Here is a 12,500-nt window from a genome sequence, read left to right as displayed (position 1 = left end):
AAAGATTTGCGCGAGAATCTATATCTCTCCACTCCAGCAAAAAGTCATCCAATATGCCAAGATGTCGAGCCGTGGTCTTATCAATCGCTCCCGGTGGATTGCACGTATAATTTGCGCTCTGATATCAGCAGTTCTCTCATCAAAAGGGCATGCCATTGTGAACACATGAAATCTGCGGTGAACGCCGGTTGAAATACCCAAAACCGGGTTATGTTTCAAACTTAACCTGCGCAAAACCTGGTCCGACCAGGTTTGATTCAGAGCATATGTTGCTATAGCAACTAACATACCGTGATCCTTTTGGAACGGAAAACCTAGGGTTACAGCAAACCCTGGGTTAACTTACCCGGTTATGTGATAAAACCGGCTTTGTGGAACACCCCACTGAAGTGAGCGTGCGTGTTTGTGTTGGTGAAAGTTTAAGAAATGTACAACTGTCGGTTCAGCTCTCTGGTGCTCCCTGCTGGCAGTATCACTATACTGTCCTCATGTTTCACAAAAATAGTTTTGAGAGACGTTGTCAGTTTTTGTATGTTGCTTAAATCCTCCAAAGCGGTTGGTAGTAAACATCAGGTCACGGTACGCCACGGTAGGCCACGGAGTCAATGAGCTCGAGTTGAAAAAGAAATAGCTTACAGCACCTGGTATTCCCAGGCGGTCTCCCATCCAAGTTCTAACCAGGCCCGACCCTGCTTAGCTTCCGAGATCAGACGAGATCGGGCGTGTTCAGGGTGGTATGGCCGTAAGCAATTAGTGCAGGCGCAAAACCAGGTTTTATACAGTAGCACATAAGGAGTGAGAAAGCTGCTGAGGCTCGACGTTACACTCTTACAAAAACAATCATTAGTTAGATATAAACGGCAGTAATTGATTCAGTAGGACTCCTTATCCATGTAAACGATCATTGTGACATCTGAATTCATTAATTATCTGAAATACACTGCGTGTGCGTGTGATGTTAAATGTTTGAACCAAGGTTAACGGCTAAAGTGTCAGAGAATGGGTGGTGATTTTTTGACGTCCTCCCATGATCTGAAGTGAGCGTGCGTGTTTGTGTTGGTGAAAGTTTAAGAAATGTACAACTGTCGGTTCAGCTCTCTGGTGCTCCCTGCTGGCAGTATCACTATACTGTCCTCATGTTTCACAAAAATAGTTTTGAGAGACGTTGTCAGTTTTTGTATGTTGCTTAAATCCTCCAAAGCGGTTGGCTGTAAACATCAGGTCACGGTACGCCACGGTAGGCCACGGAGTCAATGAGCTCGAGTTGAAAAAGAAAAAGCTTACAGCACCTGGTATTCCCAGGCGGTCTCCCATCCAAGTACTAACCAGGCCCGACCCTGCTTAGCTTCCGTGTTCAGACGAGATCGGGCGTGTTCAGGGTGGTATGACCGTAAGCAATTAGTGCAGGCGCAAAACCAGGTTTTATACAGTAGCACATAAGGAGTGAGAAAGCTGCTGAGGCTCGACGTTACACTTTTACAAAAACAATCATTAGTTAGATATAAACGGCAGTAATTGATTCAGTAGGACTCCTTATCCATGTAAACGATCATTGTGACATCTGAATTCATTAATTATCTGAAATACACTGCATGTGCGTGTGATGTTAAATGTTTGAACCAAGGTTAACGGTTAAAGTGTCAGAGAATGGGTGGTGATTTTTTGACGTCCTCCCATGATCTGAAGTGAGCGTGCGTGTTTGTGTTGGTGAAAGTTTAAGAAATGTACAGCTGTCGGTTCAGCTCTCTGGTGCTCCCTGCTGGCAGTATCACTATACTGTCCTCATGTTTCACAAAAATAGTTTTGAGAGACGTTGTCAGTTTTTGTATGTTGCTTAAATCCTCCAAAGCGGTTGGCAGTAAACATCAGGTCACGGTACGCCACGGTAGGCCACGGAGGCAATGAGCTCGAGTTGAAAAAGAAAAAGCTTACAGCACCTGGTATTCCCAGGCGGTCTCCCATCCAAGTACTAACCAGGCCCGACCCTGCTTAGCTACCGAGATCAGACGAGATCGGGCATGTTCAGGGTGGTATGGCCGTATGCAAATAGTGCAGGCGCAAAACCAGGTTTTATACAGTAGCACATAAGGAGTGAGGAAGCTGCTTAGGCTCGACGTTACACTCTTACAAAAACAATCATTAGTTAGATATAAACGGCAGTAATTGATTCAGTAGGACTCCTTATCCATGTAAACCATCATTGTGACATCTGAATTCATTAATTATCTGAAATACACTGCGTGTGCGTGTGATGTTAAATGTTTGAACCAAGGTTAACGGTTAAAGTGTCAGAGAATGGGTGGTGATTTTTTGACGTCCTCCCATGATCTGAAGTGAGCGTGCGTGTTTGTGTTGGTGAAAGTTTAAGAAATGTACAACTGTCGGTTCATCTCTCTGGTGCTCCCTGCTGGCAGTATCACTATACTGTCCTCATGTTTCACAAAAATAGTTTTGAGAGACGTTGTCAGTTTTTGTATGTTGCTTAAATCCTCCAAAGCGGTTGGCAGTAAACATCAGGTCACGGTACGCCACGGAGTCAATGAGCTCGAGTTGAAAAAGAAAATGCTTACAGCACCTGGTATTCCCAGGCGGTCTCCCATCCAAGTACTAACCAAGCCCGACCCTGCTTAGCTTCCGATATCAGACGAGATCGGGCGTGTTCAGGGTGGTATGGCCGTAAGCAATTAGTGCAGGCGCAAAACCAGGTTTTATACAGTAGCACATAAGGAGTGAGAAAGCTGCTGAGGCTCGACGTTACACTCTTACAAAAACAATCATTAGTTAGATATAAACGGCAGTAATTGATTCAGTAGGACTCCTTATCCATGTAAACGATCATTGTGACATCTGAATTCATTAATTATCTGAAATACACTGCGTGTGCGTGTGATGTTAAATGTTTGAACCAAGGTTAACGGTTAAAGTGTCAGAGAATGGGTGGTGATTTTTTGACGTCCTCCCATGATCTGAAGTGAGCGTGCGTGTTTGTGTTGGTGAAAGTTTAAGAAATGTACAACTGTCGGTTCAGCTCTCTGGTGCTCCCTGCTGGCAGTATCACTATACTGTCCTCATGTTTCACAAAAATAGTTTTGAGAGACGTTGTCAGTTTTTGTATGTTGCTTAAATCCTCCAAAGCGGTTGGCAGTAAACATCAGGTCACGGTACGCCACGGTAGGCCACGGAGGCAATGAGCTCGAGTTGAAAAAGAAAAAGCTTACAGCACCTGGTATTCCCAGGCGGTCCCCCATCCAAGTACTAACCAGGCCCGACCCTGCTTAGTTTCCGAGATCAGACGAGATCGGGCGTGTTCAGGGTGGTATGGCCGTAAGCAATTAGTGCAGGCGCAAAACCAGGTTTTATACAGTAGCACATAAGGAGTGAGAAAGCTGCTGAGGCTCGACGTTACACTCTTACAAAAACAATCATTAGTTAGATATAAACGGCAGTAATTGATTCAGTAGGACTCCTTATCCATGTAAACGATCATTGTGACATCTGAATTCATTAATTATCTGAAATACACTGCGTGTGCGTGTGATGTTAAATGTTTGAACCAAGGTTAACGGTTAAAGTGTCAGAGAATGGGTGGTGATTTTTTGACGTCCTCCCATGATCTGAAGTGAGCGTGCGTGTTTGTGTTGGTGAAAGTTTAAGAAATGTACAACTGTCGGTTCAGCTCTCTGGTGCTCCCTGCTGGCAGTATCACTATACTGTCCTCATGTTTCACAAAATAGTTTTGAGAGACGTTGTCAGTTTTTGTATGTTGCTTAAATCCTCCAAAGCGGTTGGCAGTAAACATCAGGTCACGGTACGCCACGGTAGGCCACGGAGGCAATGAGCTCGAGTTGAAAAAGAAAAAGATACAGCACCTGGTATTCCCAGGCGGTCTCCCATCCAAGTACTAACCAGGCCCGACCCTGCTTAGCTTCCGAGATCAGACGAGATCGGGCGTGTTCAGGGTGGTATGGCCGTAAGCAATTAGTGTAGGCGCAAAACCAGGTTTTATACAGTAGCACATAAGGAGTGAGAAAGCTGCTGAGGCTCGACGTTACACACTTACAAAAACAATCATTAGTTAGATATAAACGGCAGTAATTGATTCAGTAGGACTCCTTATCCATGTAAACGATCATTGTGACATCTGAATTCATTAATTATCTGAAATACACTGCGTGTGCGTGTGATGTTAAATGTTTGAACCAAGGTTAACGGTTAAAGTGTCAGAGAATGGGTGGTGATTTTTTGACGTCCTCCCATGATCTGAAGTGAGCGTGCGTGTTTGTGTTGGTGAAAGTTTAAGAAATGTACAACTGTCGGTTCAGCTCTCTGGTGCTCCCTGCTGGCAGTATCACTATACTGTCCTCATGTTTCACAAAAATAGTTTGAGAGACGTTGTCAGTTTTTGTATGTTGCTTAAATCCTCCAAAGCGGTTGGCAGTAAACATCAGGTCACGGTACGCCACGGTAGGCCACGGAGGCAATGAGCTTGAGTTGAAAAAGAAAAAGCTTACAGCACCTGGTATTCCCAGGCGGTCCCCCATCCAAGTACTAACCAGGCCCGACCCTGCTTATTTTCCGAGATCAGACGAGATCGGGCGTGTTCAGGGTGGTATGGCCGTAAGCAATTAGTGCAGGCGCAAAACCAGGTTTTATACAGTAGCACATAAGGAGTGAGAAAGCTGCTGAGGCTCGACGTTACACTCTTACAAAAACAATCATTAGTTAGATATAAACGGCAGTAATTGATTCAGTAGGACTCCTTATCCATGTAAACGATCATTGTGACATCTGAATTCATTAATTATCTGAAATACACTGCGTGTGCGTGTGATGTTAAATGTTTGAACCAAGGTTAACGGTTAAAGTGTCAGAGAATGGGTGGTGATTTTTTGACGTCCTCCCATGATCTGAAGTGAGCGTGCGTGTTTGTGTTGGTGAAAGTTTAAGAAATGTACAACTGTCGGTTCAGCTCTCTGGTGCTCCCTGCTGGCAGTATCACTATACTGTCCTCATGTTTCACAAAAATAGTTTTGAGAGACGTTGTCAGTTTTTGTATGTTGCTTAAATCCTCCAAAGCGCTTGGCAGTAAACATCAGGTCACGGTACGCCACGGAGTCAATGAGCTCGAGTTGAAAAGAAAAAGCTTACAGCACCTGGTATTCCCAGGCCGTCTCCCATCCAAGTACTAACCAGGACCGACCCTGCTTAGTTTCCGAGATCAGACGAGATCGGGCGTGTTCAGGGTGGTATGGCCGTAAGCAAATAGTGCAGGCGCAAAACCAGGTTTTATACAGTAGCACATAAGGAGTGAGAAAGCTGCTGAGGCTCGACGTTACACTTTTACAAAAACAATCATTAGTTAGATAAAAACGGCAGTAATTGATTCAGTAGGACTCCTTATCCATGTAAACGATCATTGTGACATCTGAATTCATTAATTATCTGAAATACACTGCGTGTGCGTGTGATGTTAAATGTTTGAACCAAGGTTAACGGTTAAAGTGTCAGAGAATGGGTGGTGATTTTTTGACGTCCTCCCATGATCTGAAGTGAGCGTGCGTGTTTGTGTAGGTGAAAGTTAAGAAATGTACAACTGTCGGTTCAGCTCTCTGGTGCTCCCTGCTGGCAGTATCACTATACTGTCCTCATGTTTCACAAAAATAGTTTTGAGAGACGTTGTCAGTTTTTGTATGTTGCTTAAATCCTCCAAAGCGGTTGGCAGTAAACATCAGGTCACGGTACGCCACGGTAGGCCACGGAGGCAATGAGCTCGAGTTGAAAAAGAAAAGCTTACAGCACCTGGTATTCCCAGGCGGTCTCCCATCCAAGTACTAACCATGCCCGACCCTGCTTAGCTTCCGAGATCAGACGAGATCAGGCGTGTTCAGGGTGGTATGGCCGTAAGCAATTAGTGCAGGCGCAAAACCAGGTTTTATACAGTAGCACATAAGGAGTGAGAAAGCTGCTGAGGCTCGACGTACACTCTTACAAAAACAATCATTAGTTTGATATAAACGGCAGTAATTGATTCAGTAGGACTCCTTATCCATGTAAACGATCATTGTGACATCTGAATTCATTAATTATCTGAAATACACTGCGTGTGCGTGTGATGTTAAATGTTTGAACCAAGGTTAACGGTTTAAAGTGTCAGAGAATGGGTGGTGATTTTTGACGTCCTCCCATGATCTGAAGTGAGCGTGCGTGTTTGTGTTGGTGAAAGTTTAAGAAATGTACAACTGTCGGTTCAGCTCTCTGGTGCTCCCCCGCTGGCAGTATCACTATACTGTCCTCATGTTTCACAAAAATAGTTTTGAGAGACGTTGTCAGTTTTTGTATGTTGCTTAAATCCTCCAAAGCGCTTGGCAGTAAACATCAGGTCACGGTACGCCACGGAGTCAATGAGCTCGAGTTGAAAAAGAAAAAGCTTACAGCACCTGGTATTCCCAGGCGGTCTCCCATCCAAGTACTAACCAGGCCCGACCCTGCTTAGCTTCCGAGATCAGACGAGATCGGGCGTGTTCAGGGTGGTATGGCCGTAAGCAATTAGTGCAGGCGCAAAACCAGGTTTTATACAGTAGCACATAAGGAGTGAGAAAGCTGCTGAGGCTCGACGTTACACTCTTACAAAAACAATCATTAGTTAGATATAAACGGCAGTAATTGATTCAGTAGGACTCCTTATCCATGTAAACGATCATTGTGACATCTGAATTCATTAATTATCTGAAATACACTGCGTGTGCGTGTGATGTTAAATGTTTGAACCAAGGTTACGGTTAAAGTGTCAGAGAATGGGTGGTGATTTTTTTGACGTCCTCCCATGATCTGGGCCCCGTTTCCCGAAAGCTCGTTAGCCTAAGTGGATCGTGAAGTGCGTCGTAAGGGCATCGTAGAGTTTTCACCGCGTTTCCCGAAAGCATCGTGGGGAACGAACGTCTTGAAAACGCTCGTAGCTAACGAGTACTCCAGGGGTGCTCGTAGGACGCTAAGAGCATCGTCAGCTATAGCCTCAGTGGCGACACCATCGGACATTCCGTCTATTGGATGCGTTTTATTAAAACGCATTGCGCCTTTATGTCTTAGTTGGTAATTAATAAAGATTATTAATTTATTTATTAATAAAGATGTTAAAATGGCCAAAATAAAACGGGACAGTCCAGAAAATGTTTGCGCAGGCAGGGCACTCAAAATGTGTGAGAGAAAGTGGGGGGATTTGTGCAGACTGACATAGGCTACTCATAAACGTAGCATAAAATAATGTAAAAAATTAAATTAAATTAAAAAAATTAAAATAAAGAAATAAAATAAATTATAAAAAACAAGCAAAGGAGCAGGCAAAAGGCTGGGATATGGTGGGGATTGGTCACGTTGACGGGAATGTTTAGTGACATGTGGGAGGGTGGAGGGGGTTAAAAAAAGTCTCAATCACTCTTCGACGCGCATGAAAACCAGCCGCGTAGTTATGAGGGAGGCCGTCCTCACACCGATCTTCCTCGTCGTCATCGTCCTCAGCGTCCTCCGGTTCAAGCAATGCCACCCCAGCCTTAGCTGCAATGTTGTGCAACATAGCCGTCACACATATCACGGCGCATGACTTGGCCGGCGAAAAACTGGAGCCCTCCGCCTGACTTGTGATGAAGGCATCTAATATAGCGCAACTTCCACCTCCCGATCGTGCGCTCAACGATGCACCGGGCCAGACGGTGGGCTTCGTTGTATTCCTCATCAATACATACCTTACCCTATTTCCGGAGGGGCTTTTATAGCCAATCAAATGATCAATCAAGGAAACCCTTATGCGGAATCAGATTAAGTCGGCTCTCTTTGCTGCGCAAAGCATGTTTCAGAAATCAGCCCATTAAGATAAATGTAGTTGTCACACAAGCAATTTTAAATTTTTTGTCATATGGAATTATTTCAGGGGGGAAAATGCCGTGAAACGCACAGTGCATTCAGGATTAGGACTGATATATGTCGGTTTTAAGCCTAATCAATTGTGTTTTAATGTCTTGCTATAGCATTCATCTAATTGCAGTCTATTTTTTTTCGGAGGCTACTCTGCTGTTGTCCTTGATGGGGATTTATTTTAACCCTTTTAACACAATTTTCCTGCGACATCCTGCGTCTCCCCCTCCTACGGAGCCCATTTCAGCACCGTGTCAGTAGACAGTTACAATCCTACGACGTCGTGAGTGCAGCGAATGCGCGTTCACGTTAAGAGGGAGTTTCGGGAACGCTCCAAAGAAATTGACGATGGATCGCAAGATCCATCGTGAGAATGATCGTACGAGCGTGGATCCATCGTTATCGGGAAACGGGGCCCTGAAGTGAGCGTGCGTGTTTGTGTTGGTGAAAGTTTAAGAAATGTACAACTGTCGGTTCAGCTCTCTGGTGCTCCCTGCTGGCAGTATCACTATACTGTCCTCATTTTTCACAAAAATAGTTTTGAGAGACGTTGTCAGTTTTTGTATGTTGCTTAAATCCTCCAAAGCGGTTGGCAGTAAACATCAGGTCACGGTACGCCACGGTAGGCCACCGAGGCAATGAGCTCGAGTTGAAAAAGAAAAAGCTTACAGCACCTGGTATTCCCAGGCGGTCTCCCATCCAAGTACTAACCAGGCCCGACCCTGCTTAGCTTCCGAGATTCAGACGAGATCGGGCGTGTTCAGGGTGGTATGGCCGTAAGCAATTAGTGCAGGCGCAAAACCAGGTTTTATACAGTAGCACATAAGGAGTGAGAAAGCTGCTGAGGCTCGACGTTACACTCTTACAAAAACAATCATTAGTTAGATATAAACGGCAGTAATTGATTCAGTAGGACTCCTTATCCATGTAAACGATCATTGTGACATCTGAATTCATTAATTATCTGAAATACACTGCGTGTGCGTGTGATGTTAAATGTTTGAACCAAGGTTAACGGTTAAAGTGTCAGAGAATGGGTGGTGATTTTTTGACGTCCTCCCATGATCTGAAGTGAGCGTGAGTGTTTGTGTTGGTGAAAGTTTAAGAAATGTACAACTGTCGGTTCAGCTCTCTGGTGCTCCCTGCTGGCAGTATCACTATACTGTCCTCATGTTTCACAAAAACTAGTTTTTGAGAGACGTTGTCAGTTTTTGTATGTTGCTTAAATCCTCCAAAGCGGTTGGCAGTAAACATCAGGTCACGGTACAGCCACGGAGTCAATGAGCTCGAGTTGAAAAAGAAAAAGCTTACAGCACCTGGTATTCCCAGGCGGTCTCCCATCCAAGTACTAACCAGGCCCGACCCTGCTTAGCTTCCGAGATCAGACGAGATCGGGCGTGTTCAGGGTGGTATGGCCGTAAGCAATTAGTGCAGGCGCAAAACCAGGTTTTATACAGTAGCACATAAGGAGTGAGAAAGCTGCTGAGGCTCGACGTTACACTTTACAAAAACAATCATTAGTTAGATATAAACGGCAGTAATTGATTCAGTAGGACTCCTTATCCATGTAAACAGTCATTGTGACATCTGAATTCATTAATTATCTGAAATACACTGCGTGTGCGTGTGATGTTAAATGTTTGAACCAAGGTTAACGGTTAAAGTGTCAGAGAATGGGTGGTGATTTTTTGACGTCCTCCCATGATCTGAAGTGAGCGTGCGTGTTTGTGTTGGTGAAAGTTTAAGAAATGTACAACTGTCGGTTCAGCTCTCTGGTGCTCCCTGCTGGCAGTATCACTATACTGTCCTCATGTTCACCAAAATAGTTTTGAGAGACGTTGTCAGTTTTTTATGTTGCTTAAATCCTCCAAAGCGGTTGGCAGTAAACATCAGGTCACGGTACGCCACGGTAGGCCACGGAGTCAATGAGCTCGAGTTGAAAAAGAAAAAGCTTACAGCACCTGGTATTCCCAGGCGGTCTCCCATCCAGTTAACCAGGCCCGACCCTGCTTAGCTTCCGAGATCAGACGAGATCGGGCTTGTTCAGGGCTGGTATGGCCGTAAGCAATTAGTGCAGGCGAAAAACCAGGTTTTATACAGTAGCACATAAGGAGTGAGAAAGCTGCTGAGGCTCGACGTTACACTCTTACAAAAACAATCATTAGTTAGATATAAACGGCAGTAATTGATTCAGTAGGGACTCCTTATCCATGTAAACGATCATTGTGACATCTGAATTCATTAATTATCTGAAATACACTGCGTGTGCGTGTGATGTTAAATGTTTGAACCAAGGTTAACGGTTAAAGTGTCAGAGAATGGGTGGTGATTTTTGACGTCCTCCCATGATCTGAAGTGAGCGTGCGTGTTTGTGTTGGTGAAAGTTTAAGAAATGTACAACTGTCGGTTCAGCTCTCTGGTGCTCCCTGCTGGCAGTATCACTATACTGTCCTCATGTTTCACAAAAATAGTTTTGAGAGACGTTGTCAGTTTTTGTATGTTGCTTAAATCCTCCAAAGCGGTTGGCAGTAAACATCAGGTCACGGTACGCCACGTAGGCACGGAGTCAATGAGCTCGAGTTGAAAAAGAAAAAGCTTACAGCACCTGGTATTCCCAGGCGGTCTCCCATCCAAGTACTAACCAGGCCCGACCCTGCTTAGTTTCCGAGATCAGACGAGATCGGGCGTGGTTCAGGGTGGTATGGCCGTAAGCAATAGTGCAGGCGCAAAACCAGGTTTTATACAGTAGCACATAAGGAGTGAGAAAAGCTGCTGAGGCTCGACGTTACACTCTTACAAAAACAATCATTAGTTAGATATAACGGCAGTAATTGATTCAGTAGAACTCCTTATCCATGTAAACGATCATTGTGACATCTGAATTCATTAATTATCTGAAATACAACTGCGTGTGCGTGTGATGTTAATGTTTGAACCAAGGTTAACGGTTAAAGTGTCAGAGAATGGTGGTGGATTTTTTGACGTCCTCCCATGATCTGAAGTGAGCGTGCGTGTTTGTGTTGGTGAAAGTTTAAGAAATGTACAACTGTCGGTCCAGCTCTCTGGTGCTCCCTGCTGGCAGTATCACTATACTGTCCTCATGTTTCACAAAAAATAGTTTGAGAGACGTTGTCAGTTTTTGTATGTTGCTTAAATCCTCCAAAGCGGTTGGCAGTAACCATCAGGTCACGGTACGCCACGGTAGGCCACGGAGGCAATGAGCTCGAGTTTGAAAAAGAAAAAGCTTACAGCACCTGGTATTCCCAGGCGGTCTCCCATCCAAGTACTAACCAGGCCCGACCCTGCTTAGCTTCCGAGATCAGCCGAGATCGGGCGTGTTCAGGGTGGTATGGCCGTAAGCAATAGTGCAGGCGCAAAACCAGGTTTTATACAGTAGCACATAAGGAGTGAGAAAGCTGCTGAGGGTCGACGTTACACTTTTACAAAAACAATCATTAGTTAGATATAAACGGCAGTAATTGATTCAGTAGGACTCCTTATCCATGTAAACGATCATTGTGACATCTGAATTCATTAATTATCTGAAATACACTGCGTGTGCGTGTGATGTTAAATGTTTGAACCAAGGTTAACGGTTTAAAGTGTCAGAGAATGGGTGGTGATTTTTTGACGTCCTCCCATGATCTGAAGTGAGCGTGCGTGTTTGTGTTGGTGAAAGTTTAAGAAATGTACAACTGTCGGTTCAGCTCTCTGGTGCTCCCTGCTGGCAGTATCACTATACTGTCCTCATGTTTCACAAAAATAGTTTTGAGAGACGTGGTCAGTTTTTGTATGTTGCTTAAATCCTCCAAAGCGGTTGGCAGTAAACATCAGGTCACGGTACGCCACGGTAGGCCACGGAGTCAATGAGCTCGAGTTGAAAAAGAAAAAGCTTACAGCACCTGGTATTCCCAGGCGGTCTCCCATCCAAGTACTAACCAGGCCCGACCCTGCTTAGCTTCCGAGATCAGACGAGATCGGGCGTGTTCAGGGTGGTATGGCCGTAAGCAATTAGTGCAGGAGCAAAACAGGTTTTATACAGTAGCACATAAGGAGTGAGAAAGCTGCTGAGGCTCGACGTTACACTTTTACAAAAACAATCATTAGTTAGATATAAACGGCAGTAATTGATTCAGTAGGACTCCTTATCCATGTAAACGATCATTGTGACATCTGAATTCATTAATTATCTGAACATACAACTGCGTGTGCGTGTGATGTTAAATGTTTGAACCAAGGTTACCACGGTTACAAGTGTCCAGAGCAATGGGTGGGTATTTTTGACGTCACATCCACACATGATCTGAACGTGAGCGTTGCGTGTTTGTGTATGGTGAAAGTTTAAGAAATGTACAACTGTCGGTTCAGCTCTCTGGTGCTCCCTGCTGGCCGTATCAGCTACTGTCCTCTTGTTTCACAAAAACTAGTTTTGAGAGGACGTCCCCCCCCTGTCCGTTTTTGTATGCTTCTTAATCCCCTCCCAAAGCGGTTGGCCGTAGACCAATCAGGGGTACGCCACGGTATGCCACGCAGTCAATGAGCTCGAGTGAAAAAGAAAAACGCTCTACAGCCCTGGTATTCCCCAGGCGGTC

At 44.7% G+C, this 12,500-nt stretch overlaps 15 non-coding genes and 1 pseudogene across 15 annotated transcripts; all 16 read right to left on the bottom strand.

Moving 5' to 3' along the window:
- Positions 1-629: 629 nt before the first annotated feature.
- On the bottom strand, positions 630-748 carry LOC130401300 (5S ribosomal RNA). Its single transcript, XR_008903762.1, has one exon. It is a non-coding gene; the product is annotated as a 5S ribosomal RNA (ribosomal RNA).
- Positions 749-1,277: 529 nt separating this feature from the next.
- LOC130400827 (5S ribosomal RNA) lies at positions 1,278-1,396 on the bottom strand. The gene has a single exon (XR_008903300.1). It is a non-coding gene; the product is annotated as a 5S ribosomal RNA (ribosomal RNA).
- A 529-nt stretch (positions 1,397-1,925) lies between these two features.
- Positions 1,926-2,044, bottom strand: LOC130401347 (5S ribosomal RNA). Its single transcript, XR_008903809.1, has one exon. It is a non-coding gene; the product is annotated as a 5S ribosomal RNA (ribosomal RNA).
- A 519-nt stretch (positions 2,045-2,563) lies between these two features.
- LOC130394018 (5S ribosomal RNA) lies at positions 2,564-2,682 on the bottom strand. The gene has a single exon (XR_008897217.1). It is a non-coding gene; the product is annotated as a 5S ribosomal RNA (ribosomal RNA).
- Positions 2,683-3,211: 529 nt separating this feature from the next.
- LOC130400667 (5S ribosomal RNA) lies at positions 3,212-3,330 on the bottom strand. Its single transcript, XR_008903145.1, has one exon. It is a non-coding gene; the product is annotated as a 5S ribosomal RNA (ribosomal RNA).
- Positions 3,331-3,857: 527 nt separating this feature from the next.
- On the bottom strand, positions 3,858-3,976 carry LOC130394606 (5S ribosomal RNA). Its single transcript, XR_008897747.1, has one exon. It is a non-coding gene; the product is annotated as a 5S ribosomal RNA (ribosomal RNA).
- Positions 3,977-4,504: 528 nt separating this feature from the next.
- Positions 4,505-4,623, bottom strand: LOC130400949 (5S ribosomal RNA). Its single transcript, XR_008903416.1, has one exon. It is a non-coding gene; the product is annotated as a 5S ribosomal RNA (ribosomal RNA).
- A 518-nt stretch (positions 4,624-5,141) lies between these two features.
- Positions 5,142-5,260, bottom strand: LOC130395470 (5S ribosomal RNA). The gene has a single exon (XR_008898523.1). It is a non-coding gene; the product is annotated as a 5S ribosomal RNA (ribosomal RNA).
- A 527-nt stretch (positions 5,261-5,787) lies between these two features.
- Positions 5,788-5,906, bottom strand: LOC130401367 (5S ribosomal RNA). Its single transcript, XR_008903828.1, has one exon. It is a non-coding gene; the product is annotated as a 5S ribosomal RNA (ribosomal RNA).
- Positions 5,907-6,425: 519 nt separating this feature from the next.
- LOC130398573 (5S ribosomal RNA) lies at positions 6,426-6,544 on the bottom strand. The gene has a single exon (XR_008901137.1). It is a non-coding gene; the product is annotated as a 5S ribosomal RNA (ribosomal RNA).
- Positions 6,545-8,570: 2,026 nt separating this feature from the next.
- LOC130400774 (5S ribosomal RNA) lies at positions 8,571-8,690 on the bottom strand. The gene has a single exon (XR_008903247.1). It is a non-coding gene; the product is annotated as a 5S ribosomal RNA (ribosomal RNA).
- Positions 8,691-9,212: 522 nt separating this feature from the next.
- LOC130398572 (5S ribosomal RNA) lies at positions 9,213-9,331 on the bottom strand. Its single transcript, XR_008901136.1, has one exon. It is a non-coding gene; the product is annotated as a 5S ribosomal RNA (ribosomal RNA).
- A 526-nt stretch (positions 9,332-9,857) lies between these two features.
- Positions 9,858-9,974, bottom strand: LOC130396088 (5S ribosomal RNA; annotated as a pseudogene).
- Positions 9,975-10,501: 527 nt separating this feature from the next.
- On the bottom strand, positions 10,502-10,621 carry LOC130394707 (5S ribosomal RNA). Its single transcript, XR_008897839.1, has one exon. It is a non-coding gene; the product is annotated as a 5S ribosomal RNA (ribosomal RNA).
- A 529-nt stretch (positions 10,622-11,150) lies between these two features.
- LOC130400574 (5S ribosomal RNA) lies at positions 11,151-11,269 on the bottom strand. Its single transcript, XR_008903053.1, has one exon. It is a non-coding gene; the product is annotated as a 5S ribosomal RNA (ribosomal RNA).
- Positions 11,270-11,798: 529 nt separating this feature from the next.
- Positions 11,799-11,917, bottom strand: LOC130398571 (5S ribosomal RNA). The gene has a single exon (XR_008901135.1). It is a non-coding gene; the product is annotated as a 5S ribosomal RNA (ribosomal RNA).
- Positions 11,918-12,500: the final 583 nt, after the last annotated feature.

This window comes from Gadus chalcogrammus, chromosome 12 (genome assembly GCF_026213295.1).
Source record: "Gadus chalcogrammus isolate NIFS_2021 chromosome 12, NIFS_Gcha_1.0, whole genome shotgun sequence".
Lineage (NCBI taxonomy): Eukaryota > Metazoa > Chordata > Actinopteri > Gadiformes > Gadidae > Gadus > Gadus chalcogrammus.
Note: the sequence above shows the minus strand (reverse complement) of the source record. Positions and strands in the feature narration are given on the sequence as shown.